Source organism: Pollachius pollachius, assembly GCF_949987615.1.
Source record: "Pollachius pollachius genome assembly, chromosome: 3".
NCBI classification, from domain to species: Eukaryota; Metazoa; Chordata; class Actinopteri; order Gadiformes; family Gadidae; genus Pollachius; species Pollachius pollachius.
Window position 1 is genome coordinate 41,211,794 of NC_136936.1, and position 20,998 is coordinate 41,232,791.

The 20,998-nt window shown below is 42.8% G+C and overlaps 1 protein-coding gene across 5 annotated transcripts in view; it reads right to left on the reverse strand.

Moving 5' to 3' along the window:
* The window catches only part of erbb4b (erb-b2 receptor tyrosine kinase 4b), a 241,435-nt gene that overhangs the window by 102,868 nt on the left and 117,569 nt on the right, over window positions 1-20,998 (reverse strand). The window lies entirely within an intron of this gene.

Sequence of the window (20,998 nt, forward strand, 5' to 3'; positions counted from 1 at the left end):
AACAAAAAAACATTAGGCCATTTGTATGGATGTGATGGCATATTGGTGTGCATCATGTAGGTCACCTTTAAAACAAACCAAAAAGTAAAGAATGGACCGAGCTAAAGCCCAGAGGGATTGTATGGCTTGCAGGTGGTTACTTATGTAACCCATGTAACAGTTTATCATTATAAAATGTGTGTTGCTGTTTCTATGTTTTTATGGGGGACAGGCCGTAGGACACCAAGGATAAAACGTTTCTTTTCAAGTGCAAATTTTCTTCTGGTTGCTGCTTTTCCCCTCGTTGCTTTCCCAGGGTGGATTTGACCTCTTTGACCCTCTTGTTTTCGAACAGACAAGTTCCGTTAGACGAGTCATTGCCAGTGTCTCTTCTAACGAGCTCTGCCACCGTATTGCAGCCAAAACAGGTTGGCTACAGCATCGCTAATGTCACTCCTCTGGGACAGACCTGCTCTGTGCTTGCTGGAGAAGAAATCCCTTCTCACTGGCAGCGGGATGGTTACCGGGGTTTTTAAATATATGGACATATTTGATTTTGTTTTCGGGGATTCCTTTGAGTATTGGACCCATGTATTTACCTGTATGTATGTAATCCATATGGCAAAGCCTATTAAGTGGAGGTATATTATATACTATCAGTGTACTCATTAGACCAACACTTGTCGTCATACTTCATGTCACATGTCTTCCATGAAGATTCCCTTCATACCCAGGAAAAAAGAGGAACAAACAAAAGGATTACAACTAAAATGACTGACCAAAATAAAACGGCATGTCATTTTTTTTAAATACAATGTCGGCCTGAAATATGGAGACAAATGAGATTATTTTAGTCAGAAGCCAATTTATCTTGCTATACCACAGACTGCTAATTTGCCATTTTAATGAAATGCTTACCAAGTTGTTATTTTTTATAGAAATATGAAGACAAGTGAGAAGTGCTTTGTAAGGTAGAACTACAGAGGGATACAACACATAAAGCTCCTTCAAAGACTTGGGGAGGAACTGTCTGGAAATAAAGGTACAGTGATCCCTGAAATTAGACGCTTTTGAGGCTTGACATTTCCGAGATGGGTAGAATTGAATTAAAAGACATAAAACAAATTAAGGAGGGCGATGAGGTGGTTTAAATCGTAAGGGTGAGGCTGTTGCAAACCAGGCTGTGCAGTTAATCCCTGGTCACAACATCATTAGCCTAGCTGTACCTTTCAAGACAGATTTGTAACTAGATCCCTTTTAACTTACCTAACACAAATTAACAGGCTTCCTATTTTACTCACTTCTAAAAATCTTATCTCACTGGAATAATATCTCGATGAGTGGGCAGTCTCAGGGGTTTGAGGTCTCCTGTCTGGTTAATTTATGTGGTATTTTGTCTTTGCTTTTGACAGACCAGTGTTGATGAAGTGAGGTCAATGCAGGGGCACTGGCATCACCGCCGTGCTGGATGACAGTGATCAGAGGACATGGCTGTCCGCCACTGGGCCTGAGCTACGGCCATCAGCTCTGTCATCATTACCCTGCTGATTACCCTTAATAAGCACAAAATAGCCCAGAGATTGGCACATCTCTGTGTGTTTGTGTGTGTGTAATTGCATAAGTGGGAGGGTGGAGAGAATTGTATTGTGACTCAAAGCGTTGTGTCTTTGAGGGAGATAATCTGTGTGTGTCTGTGTGTCTGTGCGTGTGTGTATCTGTGTGTGTTGTCTTCAGATTGTGTCAATGGAGAGGCAGTTTGTGTGTGTGCGTGTGTGTGTCTCAGTCTGTCTGTGTGGGTGTGTTTGAGACAGCATATTGGTGAGTATGAGTACGAGTGAGTGAGTGAGTGTCTCCACTATAAGGTGTCCGAAGACAAATCTCTGACTCGATACACACACACACAGACACACACACACACACACACGCACACACACACAAACACACTCTCTCTCTACCATGACTCCAAGCAATCCCCCCTCAAAATGACCTGGCAATGTCTTCATAATAAATAGTTGAAATTGAATAAATGTGTATTTGTCTTCCTAAAATGTGGCCTGCGTGAATCCAAGAAGGCCGAACTGTTCAGGGATGTGGACGAGGTATACCAGAGAGCAGGAAGGGAGTGCACAGAGCATTCTCAGGGTTTGATTCAGTGGGTATTATTTGGCGGTTCAGTTAGATCATTTTGCGGGTATTTTCTGTTCCCGTTCCAAGCCTGTTTTTCTCCTCCACCCTTTCGGCAAGACTTTCCTTTCGGCGTGTTATTTTTGAGCCATCGGAATTGATCTTCTTCCAAAGCGCATCCCCTCTACATACTGTGAACAGAAAGAACAGAGAGATACAGAGATGCAGACAGAGAAGGGATTCAGAGATATAGTGACGGAGAGCGCGAAAGAGAAAGAGAGAGAGGGTGGGGGGGAGATATAGACACTGTGCTACCTTCTTGGCGCTCACGCCCTCTCTTTATCGCCATGGATTTGAGAGGTAAAACAGTCTCCTGCCATGGTGTGTTGTTGTGGGGATAAAAGCACGAGAGCCCGCACTGCTAGCCGAGGTCCATCGGTTCATCAATGACTGCATGCGTAAGACACCAATACAAACAAATGCAACTGGTTTTTGGGTACAATAATACACGGCTTGGTAACAGAACACGTTGTGAAAATACGAAATAGAGCTCTATAAAATAGCTCAAAAAGAACCAAAGGTTTGCGGTTGCCCTTAAACATTGAAAGACCTTATCAAAAGAATATAGGTTCATGAATATTAAAAAGTTTCAATCACCTTTAAAGAGCGCCACAAAGTATTTTGATTAATAAATCTAAAGTAAATAAGGGATACATTGGAAAAGGCTCAACCAGAGAAGATAATGACGAGTGTGGAACCCATGTCTACAGCAGTCGATAGACCCGGATGATGTAGCATTCACTAGGTTTAAAATTACATGCTCATACACTTTTTCATTATGGATGATATCAGACAGGGGGTTGGCTCCATCTTATCCATCTTTAAGTTTTGTCCTTACTGGAAATAGATAAATAACTGCAGCTGCGTCTTTATGATTTCCCAATGGAACGTGTTTTTGAGATAGATCTCTCTAATGTTCCACGAGGACAGCTCGAGTGGTGTCGCCACCCCCTCTTTACATGCAGAAACATCCCCTAAATTAGAGCAGATCTTGTCTCTTATTAGACCACTGAATGCCTTTCCTAGAGAGAGAGAGAGAGAGAGAGAGAGAGACGGAAAGACATACAGACAGACAGACAGACAGAGAAGAGACATATAGAGATAGAAAGAGAGGGAATGAGAAGCAAGAGGGAGAGTGAGAGAGCTTACAAGAGAATGAGCAACATGGAATTAGAAGAGCGAGAGATAGAGATAGTGAGTGAATAAGAGAGACAGAGAGAGAGACTGAAAAAGAGATATAGAGAGAGCTAAGAGACAGAGATTTAGAGGGGAGCCAGATCTACTAGATTAACAGGGATTTCTCCCCCTCGGTGCATTTGCAAGCGGAAGTGTGAAGAGTGAAGTGTGCTGGCGGAACAAAACCCTTGTTGGAAGCACTGAGACGTGCCCAGTTTAGAAATCAAGTCCTTCAGTCCCTTCAAACCCTAAAACAGAGCAGGGGTTAGAGTAAACATGGGCCAGGGCTTAGTTCTTCATACCATATATATATATATATATATATATATATATATATATACACGTAGTCACCACATTTCTTCTTTCTATTTAGTCAAATTCTTATATTTAGGTATCTACATGTAGATATACTGTATATCTATATATATATATATATATATATCTATATATATATATATATATTCATATTTATATTAATATATATAGATATACATACATACATACATAAATATAGATATACATAAGCTGTAGAGGGGACTAGTCAAGTGAAGCTCTGTATATTCAAATGCATAATTAAAAAGCCACCTGTTTTAGTTCTTGGAGTGGTGGTGAGGGGATTGGAGAATGGAGAGGGAGGGGGGAGAGAGAGCGAGAGAGAGAAAGAGAGGAAAATGATTGTGGATGAATGACATTGATGTGGGAGAGAAAGGGTTGGGGGCTACGGGGAGGGTGGGGGTGGGTAAAATTCTAATGGCACCATTAAAATGTAAAAAAAAAAAGAGCAGGAAAACAGAACCCACGTTGATGGACCCTGCATTAGCATACATATTGGGGCATGTCAATGTTTGATTCGGCCTCAGCATCCACCTGGTTCCACTACAACTCCACCTGGTTTGGCTCATTTAGCATTCCCAACCCTAATTTGCTTTATTTTGGTCCATCACACGCTAAGCTCTGCATGTGGGCGGCTAGCAACCATGGAGATGGGTGAGAGAGACCAACTATTAGTCTATTCTCTCTCTCTCTCTCTCTCTCTCTCTCACACACACACATTGTAGGCAAAATATGCAAGTAAGTAACAATGCCTGGCCACTATAAGTATAATGAAGAGAAAGAGAGAGAGAGAGAGAGAGAGAGAGAGAGAGAGAGAGAGAGAGAGAGAGAGAGAGAGAGAGTGACCTGTTGGAACATGAAGCTAGGGCTGCTTCCCACTGGATACCCCAGCATGCGGTACCCTGTGGATTAACTCTAACAGTCCACATCAAACACCTTGGGTTGATGCTGCATGCTGAATAGTGCCTCCTTGATAAGATGCTTCATCTTTTCACTCTTTTTATTATTTAAATAAGTTGTAGCAATTTACCCTGCCTTTGTCGATTGGCAGTTTATGTTTATGAGGATTGTGATTGTTTGTGTTTTTGTGTTTTTTTTTTGTGTGTGTGTGTGTGTGTGCAGGTTTAGTGCATCTATTATGTACAGAGGAAACTCTGTACATAAAAAAGTAGAGAAAAAATAGAGAGAAACACTGAATATTTTTGGAGGATTTAATGTAATTTGTGAAAATGGTTGTTGGAGCCTTTCCTCCTAAAATGAAACAATGTCTGCAATCCATAAACCACGGTACAGTTTAGGAACTGTACAGAAAATCCATCAAATCCAAACAAAAAAGTAATATGAATAAAGATATTGTACTGTGGCTTATGTTTGGTGAGAACTTCCAATATGCAGCACACAGTTAAAACTTTCTCAGCAAAACGGACGCCACTGAGCCGCTATATGACAAAATAAAGCTTTCAACGCTCTCGTCATTGCCTCCTGATATGTCGAAACATGACTGCTCCGGCGCTCTGTGTCCTGTTGTTTGGTCTCATGCTGTTACACATTGTCTCCGACTGTGGATGTTCCGAGTTAAGCGCCGCGAAACATCCAAAACGTTCTGTTTAAAATCTTGGAAAACGGGAGCGGACAGCTGCCGCCGTGTCTCCGAACGAAGGTTGTGTGTATGATTTGTGTTTGAATTGGACAGGACAGGACGCTGTTCGGCGCATCACCCCGACCATCTGGCAGAAGCACGGGAAAAGCAGACAAGACAAGAAAATGTTTGTGTGTACGAATCCAGAGGCAGTCTCCCCCTGCCTCCGGAATCATTTCATGCAGACGCCGCATGTGTCCCGTCTTCTGTGTGTGTGCATGTGCATGCGTGCGTGCGTGTGTGTGTGTGTGTGTGTGTGTCTGTTTGTGTGTGCGTTCTCCGTTTACACACTGGCCCACGTGCACCGTGGGCCAGTGTGTAAACGTGCACCACGTGCATGCCGGCACCACGTGCATGCCGGTGTGTTCGCCAGTTTACAAACACTCGCATCAGAGGACAACACGGCAAGTTGTTCAAACTGCGGTTGAAACAATCGTACACGGGTAGGCACGACGATGAGCGTGTATCCGTCCCAAGTATATGGTTCAAACTGCGGTTGAAGCAATTATACACGGGTAGGCACGACGATGAGCGTGTATCCGTCCCAAGTATATGCTCCGGTCTCATAATGAGGCCCAGGAAGCTTCCCTTGCCACTCGGCCGAACAGTACTCAGCAGGTGTCCCGGCTCTTATTAGGGCCACAGCACCGCTGGGAGGCTGTAAATGAGGGAGGCATTCCCCAGGAGACACAACCACTCCATGCTTCCCCCCCCCCCCCCAGCTCCCCCCCACACACACACACACACACCCTCTCCCTCCATCTCCGACTCATCTAAGAGCAAGACGTTCTGAGGAGAAACACTGAGATAGGAGGGAGGGTAGGAGATAGTAAGGGAGAAGGATGGATAAGATAGAAAGACAATGATATAAAGGAAGAAGAATGAAAGAATGGAAAGACAAGAGGCAAACGGGTGCAGGAATAAGATAACTATACGACATAGACAAGAAGCGTTGCAGAGCTTTAGGTCATGTATGATGAAAAGCAAAGGTGTCATTCAAAGTTGGTCAAACATTCAAGATGGTCTATGGAACATTTTGAGTATGGCTGCGTGGACTCAAAACATTTAAAATCGTTAACTTTGAATATTTTCCATATGGCTCCAGTTTCAGATAAGACTGGGCTTTTTTACCAGATAGTTTTGGTTTCCCGGATAACAGCTGCTTACTTGTCATGGATTATGATGTAAGAAATTTACCCTGAAACATTTGAAGGTCTTAATTAATAATTTCTCAGTACCTTTTTACGATTTGACTCTCTTTACACTGTCTTACAGTCCATGTCAATGCCTAAAAAGTGTTTCTGGACAAGGCTACTTATATATTAATTCATTTTTTATGTACATACGGTAGTAGCACATACACACTCAGTGACACATACATACACACACACACACACACACACTGGCTTCCTTGTTCATCTCCCATGAAGCTTCAATATTGCATGATGGCTCTGTACTTTTTTGTTTGATTATATTACCCTAACTCCTGTTTCATGAGTTCAGACCGGAAATGAGTAGTGTGACTTGACCATCTTTCTCTGACCGAGTTCAGGCAAGGCCAGGTTAGAGTGAAAGGAGTTAAGCAAAGGCCAGGGTAGTACAAGTACTACATTGCAATAACAATACCACCAAAAGCTTTCAGAAATTCAGCAATTGCAATTAATATATATATATATGCATACATATATGAATACCAATCCATTTGTCGATGGATATATATATATAGCAATCCATTAACAAATACTGCAACAATATCCACAGTGATTTTTTTTAGAAACAACTTCTTATTGCAGCATTGAGCGGTAGCCACTGCTTTTATATGTTCCACAGGGCACCTGGATCCTAGAGAGAACTTATTTGAGTTCAAGACAGCGAAGCTTTGTGGATGGAAGTCAATATGGACGTCAACTTAGGGAAGTTTATACTTGGCCACTTCGCCTTCAATATCCTACCTTGAGTAAAGTTGTCAGGCGCACTGAGCAAGAGACCCACAAGACAGAAGGGACGGAGAGGGCAATAAGTAAAGTGTCACAAACTCTCTCTCTCTCTCGCTCTCTCACTCTCTCTCTCTCCCCCTCTCCCTCCTTCCCAGCCACCAGGGACTGCTATGCTTCATCAGATCCCCCCCCTTAATGAGTGGACTCCAGTGGGGAATACTCCAAATGGACTAATTTGTAATTGATTCGCTGCATTAATTACTGTCCCGGTTACGCCTGTGTCACGCTTAATATTGGGCCAATCTGACTGGCTGAGTGGCCCTTCCGCAGGGGGACCGTTGACGGGTTGAGGCGGCCGTTATTCAATTACGCTGCGCACATCTGCAAGCGGGGCCCAGACTCCTAATCCACGAGTAATCGCTTCCTCACTCTCCCTGGGCGTCGGCAGAAAGCTAGGAGGCAAGGAGCTGTTGCGCTAGAACTAGTGCGCCAGATCTATATCCTAATCGTACATCTTACCCTTCGTCACTCGAGTGTTCCCTTATTCAAAGCTTAACTTTGGAGTAGGCGTTGGGAACCCATCCTGATTTGGATTTGGTTAAAGAGGGTGAAATGTGTGGTAATGTCAACTCTTGTGCATGCCGATTAAATCATTTTATTTAGCTTCAAGAACTGAGTGAGATCATGTAAACCTTGTATGTGTAGAGCAATATAATGTGTCTTCAGTCTAGTTTGATCCTGAGATTATCGCGAGAGAGAGATGGAAATACACAATGGGCGTTTCCATTTATTTCCATTCATTGTTTCGACCAATCATGTTGTAAGCAGAGGGGCTCTGTAAGAGTTTAATTATCCATTAACATCTAACACAAACTCGGGCGGCAACATAGTGAACTGCAAACAAGTGACGACAACCACATACAAGTGAGTGTAAAGGCTTCAAATCAACAACATGTAGTTGCATGTACATGTAGCACAGAAAAAATACACTTATAGAGTCCCCTTCTGAAAGCTTTGTCCAGTTGCATGCAATGTTTCTCTTTGGTAGAATATTGTCCATTAAGGGGTTTTTTTACGTCGCATGCTCTGGGTCTCCCCAAGAAGTTTTACTATAACATTATAGAACTGCTGTTTTTCAGGGAACACTATGAATAAAAACCAACTGTGGGGTTTTACTGAAATCGTACTAGGTAAAATAGATGGATGGACCGACATTCCAATCTGAGATATTCTCATAAAGGTTAACCAAACAATTACATGACTCAATGAAAATGGGAGCTGGCTCTCTTCTCTGAGTATACATTCAGAGCAATCTCCAACTTCCGTCTCAGAGCAAGCTGACTCTTTATGTTCTGGGATATGAAAGGTGAAGGCGGAAGGGCCTCGTGGGCTTTTTCCACACCACTGGAATACAAAGGACCTAATTGGAAAGTCACTGAGTAGTGATTGGCTCTGCATGGAAATTCCCTGCAGAGATATCAACAATAATCACCCTCTTCTTCTGCATATCAACTCCAGTCAAAGAACAATAGGCACTGCAGTGTCTGTGGCATTATATGTGTATGAATGTGTGTGTGTGCGTGCGTGCGTGCGTGCGTGCGTTCGTGTGTGTGTGTGTGCGCGTATGTATGCGTGTGTGCTGGTGTTTTCATTGCTATTTACAGCATACTGCATGTGTGCTAGTGTGCATGCAACATTTTTCCTAGTATATGTGTGCACCATTTGTGTGTGTATGCGTAAGCGTGTGCATGCGTGCATGTGTTCATAGGACTGAGCAATGCCATCGGGTTACTCATATCTTTTTGACAAAATGAATGTCAACACAGTTATTCCTTTGCAGAGACTGCGATCCAGGAGAGTGTCTCTCTACTTGAATTAATTCACAGAACGCAACATATGCCATCTGGCACACCCTTCAATTCAAATATCAGGGCTATAGGGCCAATGAGCTACACAAGGGAATAGTCATGCAGGCATCGTATATGTTAAGGAACCCAGCTGTTGAATACTATATTGTAGACCATCTAAACGCCATTTTCATCATTCTGCTGCTGAGACCACCTTCGAGAGAGGAGATGCTGTTGATAAGGTGGAATCATTTTGGATGTATTTTTCATTATTGACATTAAAATATAAGCAAGATTAGTCATTTTGTCATTCATGGAAAACCCTCATATATTATCCTAGGGATCAATCAACCTTTGCATTTGTACTGCAAATTGGGCGCGATCAATGTGAACGGGACAAAGCAGACAATATGGTTCACTTTCCACACGCCGCCCGCCTGAGCAGATGTTTACTCAGTTTACACTGTTTCATCAAGTTGTGATTCAGCAACACAGTTCGCCCTCTTTGTTGCCTCAAGCCAAAATAAAAGGAAGATAAAATAGTGACCCTCCGCGCTCTCTTTCTCTCACACAGTTGATTATATTTTCTGCTTTGATGTATGGGAGCCATCCACTAGCCAAACTCACAGAGTGCTGATCGCAGCCCAGAGAATGCGAAAGAATGGCCGATGCCCTGGGAGACGCTGCTCTCCATTCTGTGTTTTATACCACTTTATGTCACCTTGGCAATTTAAAGGCTGCCTACAGGGGAACTCAAATAATCTCCCACTTCTTCTTTATTGTTTGCATTTACTGGGTTTTGGACCAGGCCTTCAAAACAAAATTTGTTGCCACTGGTAGATGTGTACTCTTGCAAAAAACACGGTAATGACGTCAAAAATATATTTGTATGACAAATAATTTCATAAAATGACTCCCACTCTCTTTCTCTCTCTCTCGCTCTGTTCCTCTCTCTTTCTCTGCGTCATACAAACACACACAAACAAAACCCTCTTTCTCTCTCTCTCTCTCTCTATTGTTCTCCCTCTCTTTGTCTCGCTCTCTGTCACACACACACACACACACACACACACACACACACACACACACAAATGACTCACTCTCTGTATCTTCTCTCTCTATCGCTCTTACTGTCATGTGCACGCACACACACGCACACACACACACACACACACACACACACACACACACACACGTTTAATGCAGTTGATGAATGACCGGGGAACTCTGGGGTTCAATAAATTGAGTGGACAACTTGTTGCCTGGAGACTTTTTTTTCCTTTCTGCGTTGTTGTTGTCTCTCGTTTGAGGTTTAAACGGCTCGGCAGCCCCTCACCTGCGGGATCTCTCAGACCTGGAGCGTCGATGCCAGCTAATTACTACTTTGACCAGACAGCTCAACGTTGGGGGGGGGGGGGGGGGGGGGGGAGGTTGGCAGGGCAGTTGAAACTGCCGCCGCGAGTCCTTTAAGTACCCGGACAAGGCCGACAGGCATTGCATCGGGAGGGCCAGGGGGCAACACTTAATGGCCCCTGGCTCAGTTATTGGCTAATAAAGGTTGATGGCCCACGTTGCTCTATAAATTTGGGGGAGTGTAGGTGAGTGGGAATAGGTGGGCTACGCAGAGGATGTCGGGAGGTCTTCTCTTTTTTTTTTTTTTGTCAGATCTACCTTTGGTTGGCTTGGCGAGCTATGGGTGTTATAGGGGAGTATCTGGAGTCATGATTACTCCAGGGCAGAGGTCACTAGTAGCTAGACCGGTGTCCTGGTCCGGACCCAGACGCTGTCCTATCTGGACCCGGACTTATTACGGATCAATTATTGAGAATTGTTGCATTTTTTTTTTATAGCTTTTCTGGTCATTAAGGCACTGGTTTGAGCGTGGTTGGCTCCAAGTACAGCTGTGAGACAGCTTCCAACACTATATTGTTCCAGCCTCACCAATCAGCACCTACACATGTGTATGAGAACGGCCCTTACATCACTCCAGCTCAGATTCAAAATCCTGGTAGGACAAGCTAGGGCTTCCGTCTATCACTGAACCAGAGGAAGTGGGGGATATAAGAGAAAAAGAAAGAGAAAAGGAGGGACTAAATCTGTTCAATTTATACGACGTGTTGAGATTGCGGATAAAATTTGTTTAGACTGTTAAGATGTCAAAATGTAATGAAAAAAAAATAAAAAAAATCCAGCAATTGCCAACCTTTAATTGAATATTTCCAAAATCAGGCACTTTATTTTAAGATGCACGTTTTTCAAAAGATCTGGCTGTCAGGCTTGTTTTTTTAAATTCCGTCCTTTTTTTCTTACTTGAAATCAGAAAATAATATTTATTTATTGTTTGCATACTTTATTTTTTTATTTTTTTTACATTATTTATAATCCCTCAAGTCCAATGGTAAAACATGACATTAAGAATTGCTATTGTTAAATATTATTGAAATGTACTTCATTCATTTGATTTCAATTGACTACTTCAAGACACAACTACTAGGCTACTTAAATATACATGGCACTGAATCACAACCCAAGTCAGACATTAAGAAGTTCAGGACCTTTGCTTGAGGAAATATTCTCTAACTAAACCTCTTGAAGTTTTATTGAATACCCCTGCTCTAAAGGGACACATAACAAGGGAGGAACCGAAGCAGCATGGCGTGTTTCTTTAGGCTTTTGGTTTATAACACACAGATCAGGAACTGGGTAATACAAAGAAGTAATCCAATTTGAAAACATTAGGTGCAAGAGTTAACATGAATTAGTATTGAGACACGGATGTGGAAAACAATAGGAAAACATCGGCCATCTCCGATGACGTCAACTAATGCATACATGTATATTGTATACTATACCCCCAGCCCATTCTGCCGGCGACTTGACTTCGCCCTGCAGAAGGGTCTGGAGAAGAGCAGTACATTTCTTTCTGCCTCCGATGCGTTTTTGCGGGAGCCAATCACCAAGCTGGCTTTTCCCCCTGCCGTGCTATTGGCTGGTTTAACACAATGAAGACAGGGAGGCGACGGCAAGCAGCAAATTACGTACAGAGTCGTTTGAACTAGGCCCGTTGATCACGCCTCTTATGCTGAAGAAAATGACAGCAGCCTCCCCAGACCAACGTGCAATGTACGATTGAGCTTTGTCTGTCAATAGCCAGGCTAGTCTTTTGCCACACGGGTGTAAGGCCTCTCCACTACGAGCAAGGGACAAAGTCGAGACGTGGGTGATTTGGCCTCCAACTCTTTTTAATCGCAATAGATCCAGGTGACATGGGCACTAAAGAAATACATTCCCCAGGGGACATTATCGCCCACTCGTCCATCTTGAAACACATCACATTGTATGATAATACTCCTCTAAGTACCTCATTCTTACAAGCAGCGTTCAGATAAGTAGACATATGTACGATTAACATACCATTTAAAATCATTAAACTGTGAATTGTAAATTGTTATCTCATGGGATGAAGATGCTCAGGGTTTATGGCAGACGTAGGGCTAGAAGGGGTGAGGCAACGGTGTCTGAACTCAAATGAGGACACAGAGTGACGTGGTCTCCAAATAAAGTGTGCTGGGGGACTTTCACCATGTGTCCACCCCAAGATGAGCTTAAAACATTCAGTGCTATGAATGCTTCTCACATTGACATTTGCTTTCCCTTCAATAAAAGGGTGTGGGTTAATAAAGGTTACACTTAATATGCCTCACAAATCAGATTTTAGATTATAATCTCTATTCTAGTCTGATAGCAGACAAGTGTTTCAATTTGTTTTTCATTATATTTGTTTTGACCAATTATGTTGCAGGAGGTGGGGATCTGTAAGAGGGTAATTGCTGAGCAAAAACTCAGTTTACTGTATAAAAATGTCAGTAAAGGTTTCAAATCAACACTGTGTCAGACTTGCCACGCTAGAAAAACGCTCTTCTGAAAGCTCCATCCACTTGCGAGAATTAGTTTTCTTTGATAAAACCTCTTCGGAGCGAAACAGGAAACAAGGCATAAATCCGCTCCTTCAGTTTTTCTTTCCGGCCCAGGTTTTGTGCCGGCTCCCCCACCAGAAGTTTTACTACAACATAGTCAACTACTTGCTCTAAGATTTTGGGTAATTAAGTAAAGTTAAGTACGAGGAATTACATGATCTTGCTCTGTATTGTACGTTTCTTACAATAGTGATGTGAAACTATATTTCTACTGCAATCGGAGGAACTTCTAAGTACAGCCTTTTATTTCTGTACTTCCTTTGTGTAATTCAATTGGCTTCTCTAAGTCCAATAAGTAGTCCTGTACTTTGGAGTGTTGTGCACGCCCATACGCAAACTCTGGTTATTCTCATGGTTCAGTTTTTTAGTGGTTCTCCATTCTGTTACATACCTGGCCTCCTGCTACGTTTGTGTGGGACGGGCTGGGATTTAAATAGTGTAGTTGTTAACAAAAGTATGAGCAAATAAACTTCTATACCGATATAGTAATGTGAGGAGCAAGACAAAAGCTGACATAAATACAGTTCCGGTCGCTCCATTTACTGCTGAAGACATGGTCTGTTCACACGGGTAAGGATCTCAGTAGGTTGGTTCCCAACAATGGTTTCATGGTTTAAAAAATATAAAAGACATAATTACTCTGAAAGAGTCTCTCTAATTTTCCCTCTTATTATTTTCCTTTATGTCTGTCCCTGGTTCTAGGTGCCCTTGACTGACTTGTCTGCTTTTCTTTTCTGCTTCTTTTCTTATCTCTCTTGCCTCTCCCATTATCTTTTCCACCCACCTCTGCTAGCTCCTGAATACCTTGCTGTGCCTTTCTCAGTGTCACATGGATATTATATATTATATCTTCTATCAAAGCAGCTTCTCCAACTTTCAAGATGATGAAAAAATAAATCTTTGACCTTTTGGTTTAAAGTCTACCATTTATAGATCTTACTCACTCAGAACAATTATATTTTTTTTGGAGTTTCAACTTTGATCACTACACCCCTCAGCTTCATGTTATAGGCATGCCCAAGGCCAAACTCTTTTATAGTCCATGGACATGCATGAGGACAATGATTAAGACTGAGAAAGTGAGTCACATTCTCATTAATTAATTAGGTAGCCCAGGCTGAGTCTGTGGCCCAAGCTAAAGTGTTCCATCAATGCCTGTTAGCGAAGTATACTGGAGACTAGCCATTACAGCTATGAAGAGTGACAAGGCAGATGTTCTTGGAAACAAGTAACGAAAGCTACAAAAATAAATCTAAAACCGTGAGTGGATAATGTAAGTGGACAAGAGGGAAATCAATGATTAAGTAAAGAAGAATTAAACTCAGTGCAAGTCACTAACTGAATAAGTTAGAGGAGATAAATGGGACAGGTGTAGGGACTAATTTGACACTGTCATTGTCAGATCCCTGTGCAAATGGTGTGGAGGAATGAATGAAGTTGTGTTTCATGTTCAAGGTCACTTCAAGTTTCAACTTCTTCTCAAATCCCATGATTGCTTACCAAATAGTGTCCCAATATGAATTAAAATTGATTTGAGCCGGACAATCATCCATCTATCAATCCTACCCATCCAAGCATCCATCCAATGCTTAATGTATTCCTGTACAAGGCTTGAAACTAGAGTTTGCAACCAGTGTACTATGGTTGTGGGAGCAAGGCGGGCGATCTGAATGGGAAGACAAACCTAAAATTGGCTGCCACACATAAACTCACACCACATAAAACCCCTCTGACCTAAACACAATTTAGGGTAGGCAATTAGTCAAATTGGCATAGGTTTGAAAGTATGAGGAAACCGCAGCCCCTGGCAGAAACCCCAACATGATGAACAGCAACATGGGGACACTGGTCTGGGACCGATCTGGGATTGAAACTACGGCAAGGAAACAGTGAGTGCTCCAACCTGATGATACCCCCCTGACAAATAGTCCATTCTTCACAGTTGACGAGTTTATTAATGATCAGCCCTATTCGTGGCCATCATGGCTGCCATTATGGGGAGGGTTGGCTGCTTGACCACTGGATTCCTACAAGAATCCGGTGCAGGCCATTGACCCCCCAGAAAAGGAATGGATGGAAAGAGAAGTATTAGATGAGAAAATTTGAGAGTAGCCCATGCTTGGAGCCACTGCTGGACGGGTCGATGGAGCAAGATAGCACCACTTTATCCATCATTAGGCAAGGCTATTTTTTAGAAATTGCCTACAAGTTAATTTGACCTCATGTGGGTCAACACCTTCTGAATGCGACAAGACCACATTCTCCTGGCAATTTATTTGTTCCCGGATGCCCACTAGTGAAATTGGCCAAGAGCTAATCAACATTTAGCTCCTCCAACTGTGTTATTACGCTGCGATTGATGGATGGTACAATTACACCCCGTGTCACTTAGCTAAATGGCTATGTAATCCTAATGAGTTTTTATTCAAATACTGACTAGCCAATCGTGAGTGGGTAGTGAGTGTATGCATGAGTGTGTGTGTGTGTGTGTGTTTGTGGGGGGGGGGGGGGGGGGTATAATGTGGGAGGGGGGATAAGGGCCACTGAAATAGTAATGACAACAACAGCACAAATAAATAAATACAGCTAAACAGAGGAATGAGTTGCAGATAATCAGGATATCTGGGTAGATCACAAACGCATATATCTGCCACTAGACATGAGCTTTCTGAACATAAATGATCAATGGTACAGACTTTCAGGGCTGAATGACATGAATGGGCATAGAATAACTTGGCCGGAATCAGTAGTCTGTTGTTGGCTCTCCTTGGCTCACCTCATCTTCCCCCCAGGTACCACCATGTTACACATCACTCATATTTCTATACACCTGTAGGTTTCAAGAAAAAATATTCAGGACAGACTGCCACTGACCAAGTTATCTCTTGTTGGTGGGGCAAAAACAGAGATACAGAGAATAAAAGAGTACAGCTAAATAAAGATAAAATAGAAATGGAGGGGTACCAAAACATGTAGAGAAAACCTAGAAAGAGAGAGAAATATTGCTAAAATTAAATAACAGGGAGGCTTCAACAGTTGGGAGAGGGAGCAACAGACGGAAAGCGGGAGCAGGGGAGATGTGCGTTGCAAAGCGAGACATGGCGCCACGCTCGCCATGACAGAGGTGATCGATGGATGCGATAGAGAACATTAAGATTTCAACCCAGACATCGCCGGTGGACGCAGACAGCTGGAGAGGTGTGTGTGTGTGTGTGTGTGTGTGTGTGTGTGTGTGTGTGTGTGTGTGTGTGTGTGTGTGTGTATGTGTGTGTGTTTGTGAAAACACTAGAGATATCGACATGTTTTTACATTTTATTTTTTTATTATGTATTTTTCTCATGCTAATTACTAAGTAGAATTAACATTGTTAGGTTGTTATCAGATTTGGTTTATTGCACAATAATGTATTACTCTGTAAATGGCATTACATTATGTATTTTATTACATGGGTCTTCTCAATGCCGTGGAACGCTCCCTTCACTTGCATGGGCCCGTCACAACTCCCGGCGGTGAATTATATTTGACAATTCACCGATGCTAAGTGTAATTGACCGCTGACAAGGAAAACAGGATTTTTTGCCTCTAATGACGTCTTTGGTATCACTCCGCAAGTAGTCCGGTAACTTGTCAACCCCAGCGTACTCGGTTACTAAGCGACGTGAACGTCTTTGGCAGACTATTTCTCTGCTGATCAACACTACGGGTGCTGGTAACAAATAAATTGAAAAAAAAACACTGTGAAGTTATTTTTTCGTTTTGGCAAGTAGCCGTGTAATAAGCGGGATAATGTATAGAACGTCGCCGGTCATTATTTTCCCGATAATGACGGGCGTTCTATACATTATCCCTTACACAATGTATAACAATGTTTTATACAGCTTTCCAGAAACAAAGAGTGAATACTTTCTTGCACACCAATGTGGTAATGTGTATAGTACAGAGATACAGGACAGACAAACAAAGAGACACACAGATACATGGACATAGCAGGAGGCACCAACAGCTCACATAAAACAAGGCCAAAAGCACAGGGTATTCCACCTTATCGTCACATGCACACGATTGCTTGGCATGGCCTGAATGCATCAAAACCACGGGATACAAAAGAAAAAGTCACATGAGATAGGCCCCGTGGATGTTTTAAATCATCTCTGTTATCACATTGGACTGGTAATGAGAAGCAAAAATCTAATGACTGAAAACCGAGGCTTGTCTGAGTGGCAGCTGGAGGAAATAAGATTTGGAATCTCACAGGATGGGCCAGTCTGTTGTTCAGCGTTTTGCTTGTTCTATCGTGCTGTATGTTATCATCTCTGCAGGGTGGGTTGTAAATGTGTGACTGTGTGTTTGTGCGTTTGTGTGAATGTGATTGTGTATGTGTGTGTGTGATTGTGTGTGTGTGTGTGTGTGTGTGTGTGTGTGTGTGTGTGTGTTGAACAATATAAAAACAATACAATGTAAAGTATACTCAGCAGCATTTGTGATTATTATAAGCACAAACATTATCTATATTATATTATTATCACAAACAGTGATAACAAATATCACACAAGCAACATGGCAATGTGCTACGTCTTGTATTCATGAGCCGCACATCTAGAGACAACAATTTCAAACAAAACCTGATTATCGCTGTGTGAGTGATATTCCAACCAAGCCAAAGTGAGAGTCAACTCTGGTTTTATATTTTGGCACTTCAACTTGAATTATGAGCAGAGAACATCTTTCATGATGGGTTTACTAGGTAAGGACCCAAGATAATACTGTCTGAAATCTTTGTTCTGGTACTGAGGAATGACTAAGTCCTACATTTTTTATGATTATGACTCTTATATTATGTTATATTCATACCGTTTTTAGCCCTCTCTATTAGCTCAAGGTAGCATTTGGAACCATCTGCAGTTCTGATGTGGCCGATACATCTTCTGTAGATCTTACTAACATCGAATATCATTATTAGTCCTTAAAAAACCTACCAAAAGAACACTATATCAATAGTTAAAATATTAAGGTTTGATAGTTAAAACCACAACATTTGGATTACTTTGTTAGAAAATCTGTGCCTGAGTAAAAAAGTGTGTGCGTGTGCTTGTGTGTCTGTGTGCGCCTGTGCTTTTGTGTGCCTGTCCTTGTGTGTGCCTGTGCACGTGCCTGTGCCTGTGTGTGTGTGTGTGTGTGTGTGTGTGTGTGTGTGTGTGTGTGTGTGTGTGTGTGTGTGTGGATGTGTGTATTCTCGCAAAGCCGGAGGTGTGTACGTGTCGGCAAAGTAAGCCCTGTTAAATAGGAGAAATGCTAAAAACACAGAATGGATTAAATTTACCATATTAACGTTTCTAAATTCCAGGCCAAAGCTATTTCATGTTTGACAAGATGTGTCTATTAGTCTCAATGACTCACTCTATTCTCACCTTTTTCTCTACACAATTTTAGGAGGCACTATCGGTCTAAGCAAGGCAGTACTAGGAAAACTACAAATTTGGCCAACATCATATTTGTAAAAAAGGAGTAGTCCAAAAGAATTACAATCACTATAGAAATACAAATAATAGATACATTTGTGTTTGTATTCTTTGTGTCTGTATCTGCCAAACAGAGCGGAGCCCCAAAGAACAGCTTTCTGGCCTCTGTAATGGTAGAGGCTATACTCCAGCATGCTGGGACTCTCGCTAGTTTCTCGCTACACACATTCACACACAGGCTGCACACGCAAACGGCCAGCACATTAACCACGATCAAAGCAGCTCGACCCTTTAAACGCATCCAAGACATTGAAAATAAGGCTTTAGGCTTTGAAAGGTTCTTGTAGCCATAGTGATTGTGCACGGTTTGGAGGCCCTTGTCTGATATGATATCATTGATGTTGGCATGAAGACAGCTGTTAAACTCAAGGGAACGTTTCAGTGGTAATGTGCTGGTGCTTGTCATTGCCTAAGATAGTACTTCAATAAGCAACGGAAACATGATGTATGATGGGGTACCCAGCAAGACTCTAACGCCACACACATTGCTGAATGAGTAAGAGAATAAATGGATGGATTGACTATCCAGGAGAGGCTTCATTAAATATGCCGCTTTGTTCCTGTCTCGGTGAATGCATCCCATTTTAAAGACCCTTAGGCACAGTTACCCGGTCAGGCTGATTAATTGATTCGGGAATTGATTGATTGGTACATCAAGGGTCAGGAAGAAGAGAGATCCATGCTTAACCATTCACTAAATAAGGAAGTGTTAGACAAGGATACACATTGAGGCTCATCGCTGATCTCTCCCCATCCTAGCCTGTTTCATGTCCTTGCCAGACACATGGTTCACACAGGGGAAGACACACACCCATCTTGATGGTTGGTGATAGAGATAGAGGGGACGAAGCCATTGACATCAGCTGACGGGCAGCTGAGAAAATGCATCTGTCATTCAAACCCGTAAACAGCTTTTGACTCAATCATCCCATGACCCTCCCCCCCCCCCCCCACACACACACACACACACAAAGAGAGATGAAAGCATCAAATTACTTACCACTCAATCATTCAATGCCAGGGTTGGTTTGAGCATGACTGTCATCATTGGCAGGCCTCGAGTTATGTGGCCTCACAATTACTGTCAGTTATAAACACACACATTTACACATATGTTTACACATATGTCAATCAAAGCCCACTTCAGACAAAATCCTCCTTAAAAAGAAGCCTGGTCCCTTACAAGGTGGTCCAATAGCCATAAGTAGCCCCACACAGAAGGCCCACATTAAACTGGAAGAAAAAAATGTTTTTCCTCGGTAGAATATCTCGAAAACAGGACTCCGACCCAGACTCTGAACCGTCGCCCCCCAAGAGTTCTGCTCTAACATAGTATAGGCGATCGGACCCAAGATTACCGCCAGTCCCAAAGGATTGTTTCCCCAGACCAACATGGTGGTAAAGCATGTCACTAGCCTAGCTTAATGTCCACCTCCTACCGTTCCTTGAAAACCACCATTCTCAAAACCCTGGCAAGGAGTGACTCTCAGGGGGGCATGGACTACCTCTACAGAGGGGAGGACTCGATGAGCCCATGGACCCCCCAGCACAGTCAAACGGAGTCAAAACCCAAACACCCAATTCGCAGGAAATCAGTTTGAACTTATCAAGAGAGGACCTCCAAGAGTTCCTGAATTTCCATTGCTTTCGCTAAAGGGCAGCACACTTTCTCTGCTTTCTAGTCTGTAATTCCCTTACGTCACCGGAACCACTTGTTACACAGGTTTCAACCCGCTGTGTCCCTCATGTCCTCTCACTCTCTCTCCCTCAAGCACTCTCTGAACCCTCCCCCATCCCTCCCTCCCTCCCTTTCCTACCTCTCACCCACACTCAACCCATGCACCGTCCTCCGTCGTGTCCATCCAAAGTGATGAAAATGAACCGAGAGGGGGACGCTAATTGCAATTGTCAATCCAGTCTGGGCCCCGGCCCCCTGGAAGACGGGTGCTCCCCAGCACTTCATCAGTCTTCATTAATATTCATTCATTAATATCATATTTTCTTCAGGATGGAGGGGAGGCCCTGCCTCATAGCACATCTAAGGGTGCATAAGGTGTAGGGTCTAGTGGGGTTTAAGTGGGTACGGTGATTGGGGGGTGGGGCTGGTTATTCTGATCAGTGCCCGGGGGATACAAATGTCGATCAAAGAAATATTAATAAAAGTTGGGGGAAGGGAAATTTGAGCTAAACTTATTTTCCGCAGTATGCTGATGGCTGAAGGCCCATTTTCATAAAATAGGGAGGGGAATATGGATTAATTAAAATATGATTAATCGTGTGTCTTCTCGTTCCTTCCAGCATGTTTGCCTGTCTATGCACCCGCTTTTTCAACACAATGAGAGAGACGACAACAAAAAGGGCCCACTCGTGGAATTTGGCTTCGCAGAGCGTTGGAATGATGGAAGAG